This window comes from Melampsora larici-populina, assembly GCF_000204055.1.
Source record: "Melampsora larici-populina 98AG31 unplaced genomic scaffold MELLAscaffold_99, whole genome shotgun sequence".
Classification (NCBI taxonomy): domain Eukaryota; kingdom Fungi; phylum Basidiomycota; class Pucciniomycetes; order Pucciniales; family Melampsoraceae; genus Melampsora; species Melampsora laricis-populina.
In genome coordinates this window covers 107,518-113,357 of record NW_006768863.1, presented here as the reverse complement: position 1 = coordinate 113,357, position 5,840 = coordinate 107,518, and positions in this window count along the sequence as shown.

The following is a 5,840-nucleotide window of genomic DNA, read 5'->3' as shown; positions in this document are numbered from 1 at the left end:
AAAAGAAAAAAAAGGCGTGATTCAAGTTATTTTCAGACGGCACTCAGCTTGCTGCTGCAGGCGACTCTGAGGACCCCCCAATGTGTATGCAGAATCCCACATGTGATCCCACATGGGTGGGAAAGAATCATCCCTTCCAAGTGGAGGATCCTCGACGATCTGCAGCAGCAGTGTGACTGGCTGTACACCGATCCTACCAAACAAACCAAGGGAGTGATCAGATCAAGCTACTTCATGGAGATCACACATGTGGGAATCAGATTCCCACATGTGGAAAAATTCGAGAAGTAGCTTGATCTGATCACTCCCTTGGTTTGTTTGGTAGGATCGGTGTACAGCCAGTCACACTGCTGCTGCAGATCGTCGAGGATCCTCCACTTGGAAGGGATGTGACGAAACAGGGTTGATTGGACTTGCTTGTCGACATGATCATGTCCTTAAGTTTGTGAATGTGATCCAGAGTGGAGAGCGGTCAGTTTTGCATGCCCAATCTTGATTTAGCAAATATTTGCTAAAATAAGAACTTTCTTGATTTCATAGTCAGTATTATGTCCTAGCACTGCTGGATCAATTCATGAATGATGTATCAGAGCCGGGAAAACCTTCAAAAACGGTGGGTGTATTATATGACATTGGTTGTACGTTAGAGAAAAGTGTAAGAAAGGTGAAGTGAAGTCTTTTATCATCAAATTTCTTCTCCTTTGACTCTAACGAAGAAATGTTGAATATACAGAATAAATATTTTGGAGAGGAACGAGGAGGTGATCTTAGATTTGCAACCAGTGCTTGGCATGCATATGCGCATGAATGGACGTGTCAACTGAAATATAATCCCAGGCTGAACAAGGGATGGGGTTTGACAGACGGGGAAGGAAATGAGAGAATTTGGAGCGATAATGATCCATTGATAGCGGCAAATCGATGTGCCACAAAACAACACCGAGTTGATGCTATAGACTTGAAGTCTAGTCATGGAAATGAGGTTCGTTGTAGAAATGCAGGTATGTTTAACTGATTACCATCGTAATATAGAAGGCTTCCAAATGACAAGTTTATATTGTGTTCAGCGAGGTCAATAGAGTCCAAAGTCAAGATAGCTGAAGACCGATTGGAGGTGGCTTCTAAGACTCTTCTTAGATTGCAGGCTCAAGATGAATCATATACTTTGGAATACTTCTCCTCGCAGTGGGAGCGACAGAAGCGGTGTCAGCTTACTGCAATGGCAGACAATGCTGCTGAGACTCAAGAGCGGATGGAACAATGCCTTCTAGAACTCCTTGAGTTGCAAGAGGAAGTGAAGCATGCTCAGTACGTAAAGTTCAATGTCATGATATTGATGACGCATTGGATTGTTTGATTTACTTCTTTGTCTTTCCAGTGAAGAGCTCAAGAGGCTGCAAAGGAAACGTAGAAGGAACCGGACAGATGAGGATATTGCTGCAACTCTAACCTTGCCGGCATCAATTGTGGCACTTGAGACAGCAATTCAGGATGTTACAGAAGAGTTGGGAAGTGAAGAGTTTACGCGGCTTCGCCAAGCTACTAGTGAGTCATTTTGGATCATTGAGGAAATAAATGCAATCCACTGAATTCCTGTCTTGCTCTTGCTTTGCCAGGTCCAAAAGCTGTAGCTCTGATAAGTGTTCGGCTAGCTAAAATGAAGCTTTATGAAGCCAAAGTGGGAATTGTGGAGGCGCAGAAAAAGTGGGATAAGGAGGTGGAAGGTAGGTCTATTTCACTCATTTGTATTAACTCCTTTATCATTTACTTCTTCTTCACTCTTTCCAGGGACGAAAGCCCAACAGGGGATGAAGAAACTTATGACCAAGAAACAATTGATGTTTAGGAGGAAATGGACATCTTACGAATCTCAAGTGACCACTTACAACTCAATAACTCCTCGCACAAATATGGCTTGTCCTTCACTTGATGATGCAAAGAGACTACCTGTTGAAGATATCTTCTGGAATGTGGGGGCGCTTACCCATCCTACTGAGAAGTGGGCGGTAGATGTGGGTACCATTGAGGGTATACAAGCATTCTTGAAGCAGCGGAGTTGTGTGGAAGAGCTTCGGAGGACTGGAAGAGAGGCTCAGCAGATGGTTTACCAGACTCTAAAGATTGAAGAGAAGCTAGATGGGTTGCTTGCATTGTCTAGTAGTGGTAAGCTTGGGTTGTTCTGATGATGCTTCGACGCTTTCTTACAAGATTCTTCATTTTTTGACATTAGATTATAATACTGAAGATGGTGGGAGAGAACTGATTAATTTGGTCCAGGCTGGTCAACGTATTTCAAAAGATGTGTGGGAGGTAAATATAGGAGTCTTAGGGGCGCTTCATAACAATCTGCGTCAACAGCATTGTAGGAAATGGATGATGTGGAGCTCAAATATTGTGGAAGTCTTACGAAAAACCTATCAACACACCAAAGCCACACGTGAAGAAATCAACCTACTGATCCAGCGCTGGGAGGGTTTGGTTGCCAGAGGTCAGTCAACGTGGGAGGGTATTGTCAAAGCTAAACATATACAGTCGACACCTTTGGATGAATTGGAAGAATTTGAGCAAGAGATGCTCCTTCGTGAGGATGAAATTGGTCAGCTGAATGGAAGGGTGGATCAACTGTTCATACTTGATGATGATGATGATGAGGATTTGGGTTTAAGCTGAGAAAAAATGTATAACTTGACCCTTGTCTATTGACTTTTGATGCGTAATATTATGTCCCACATGAGTAATCTTGCATCCCACATGAGGGATCTTGCATCCCACATGTGGGATGCAAGATCACATGTGGGATGTAAGATTCCCACACTACGCACATAGAGAATAGTGCACATGTGGGATTATATGTCCCACATGAGACATACAATTTCCCACATGAGGAACTTTGTGTCCCACATGAGGGATACAAAGTCCCACATGGGTGACCTTGTGTCCCACATGAGAAAGACAAAGTCCCACATGAGAAAGACGAAGTCCCACATGAGGAACCTTGCGTCCCACATGAGTTATCTTACATCCCACATGAGTGATACAAAGTCTCACATGCGTGTTTGTACGTCCCACATGAGAGATACAAAGTCCCACATGTGGGATTATATGTCCCACAGGGGAAATACAAAGTCCCACATGAGTGACCTTGCATCCCACATGCGTGATGGTAAGTCCCACGTGAGAGATACAAAGTCCCACATGAGAAAGACGAAGTCCCACATGCGTGATCTTACGTCCCACATGGGGTATCTCAGCGGAAAAATCAAAGTTCCACATGGGAAATCCAGGGTCTCACATGTGTGACTTTGAATCACTACAACATTGAATTACTACTGTGGGACATCAATCCCACATGTGGAACTGTATGTACGTCCCACATGAGATATCGAATTTTCCACATGTGGGATCTGACGTTCCACATGTGGGATCTTATGTTCCCAATGTGAGACTCTGTTCACACATGATGGTCCCAAGTTCCACATGTGGGACTGTATGTCCCACATGAGATATGTGATTTCCCTCACATGTGATCTCACGTCCCACATGTGGAATCTTATGTCCCACATTTGGGACTCTATTCCCACATGATAATTCCAAGTTACGCATGGATGGACTTGCAAGTCTTTGATGGGTTATAAGACATTTCTATGTCCTTCATTCAGCTAAATCAGTGTTTTCTTCTTTGTAAATATGGTGTAGAAAGGTGTTAGAGCGGTGTTTTGGTGTTTCTCAGGGTGTTAAAGTTGAAAATTTTCTTCAGCCGCCGACGCGGCAGGCGCGTCGGCGTGTCGGAAGGGGGCTCTTCGGCTTATCGCCGATGGAAATGACACATTTTCCTTCGGTTATTATCCGAAGTGTCGGGTAGCCACAGGTGAAATGCATTCCGGAGACTAAGATTTTTGACAAACGTATCACACTTAAGCTATATTCTAAGACAAATGCATTGGTCCGGCGAGCGGATTGGGACGCATTGGCTTCATTCTACGCAGAGCGCTGCATCATTACGCCACTCAACAGGTCTGTTGCATCTATTAATGACGAAATATTACACAAGGTCGAGGGTGATGAATTTATTTCGTATTCTATTGACACAAACAACGACTCGACTACGTGTGAACCGCTAACGCCCGAGATCCTCAATTCCTTCTCTGTTCCAAATTTTCCAGTCCACGAACTGCATATGAAAGCCGGGATGCCTATTATACTGTTACGCAACTTGAACCTGAAGCAAGGTTTATGCAATGGCACCAGAATGCTCATTACGCATGTCGCCAGGCATTATCTGATGTGCAGGATCATTACGGGCTCAAAGAAAGGAAAGCGGGTAACAATTCCAAGAATAAATCTCCAGCACGCTGGCAATTCTACATGCCCTTTACCATTTTATCGTTACCAGTATCCGGTTGCACCGGCATTTTGTATGACTATTAATAAATCTCAAGGTCAGAGCTTGGACAATGTTGTGGTTTTTTTACCAAGCCCAGTATTCTCGCATGGTCAACTGTATGTTGCATTATTGAGGTGTACCAGTGTTGAAAACATTGAAATATGTATGTGTGTTCCGAATAACACAAGCCGGACACTCAATATAGTTTACAGCAACATACTTCACGACTGACGTGACAAAACGGTGAATCCATTTGCTTATTATCTTTATGATCTACCGGATCTGATGTTTTGTTCCATTTTGGCGTGTTGCTTTCTTTGACTACGAAATCGTTGCTTCGTTACACAAAAGGCATTCTTGACGGCGTTGTGTCTATAGCTTTCGGGTCCCGAAGTCGTTGGGACTGAATGCTTATTGCTGTAACCGAGTACAGCACGTGAGATATTGTCAAGGTCAAGGACCCGTCACGACGTTGTAACGGGATCGCATTTATATTGATTGTTTTACTCTTCCACTTACGATTGTACTAATGCAGATTTTCTTTTTACATTGCTCAACGGCACGGCCAATTCCAAGTGATTGCTACCGCTGAAATGAGACTATTGTCGTTTTGATGATTCAGCGGTTGCAGGTATTACGTACATCAGTCAGTGTCACAGTGAGCACCGCATATTTCTTGCAAAATATCGAGTGTCACCGTCAAGTGTGGTCATTTCGACTAGTTCGTCGTCGATGATATTGTTGATAGCCACTGTAGTCGATCCCCTCTCTTCAATGTTTGGAGGAATGATCCTTAATCAATCGGATCTACGTGCCCAGTAAATTACTACTGTTTGCCACATTGCTGTTTGATGACAGTGCATAAATGCAAGCCTGAGGTGTTGCTGACGAGGCTGCTCATCAGCTCTGCAGATTTGATCAATCGACAGCGGAGTGCCCGTTCAATGTAGCGCATCGTTTTGCTCCGCCAGTACCACAACAATAATCGAAACCTATGCGGTGTAATACATCGTGCAAGGAACAACTGTAAATCTGCCATACAGTGAGAAAAATTGGCGAGTTGCGAAATAGTAATTAAGTGTTTGTGCTTCATGGAGGGCCGGCGGCTTTTTATATTGGTCTCATTTAACTTGCAATATGAATCAATATTTTACTTGGTCCCCTCATGACAATTACCGTTGCAGTTATGTTCTTCGAATATAGCCTCCACAGACTTCTACTGTTGCTGCAAATCGTCAAATTTACAGCGATTTTTCAAATGCGACATTGGCACTTCTGATGTTACATTGATCTTTGATATTGGTACCGAAACGATGTCGTCCCATTGAGGTTCACTGAGCCGTGATGGCCCGCGGTTTGAGGTACCCTGTCCGGCGTATGCACCGTGTACATAGCGTTACGTTGAAACTCAGTATATAATTTTGCGAGACAAGTCGAACAGACTAAGTTTCATCCT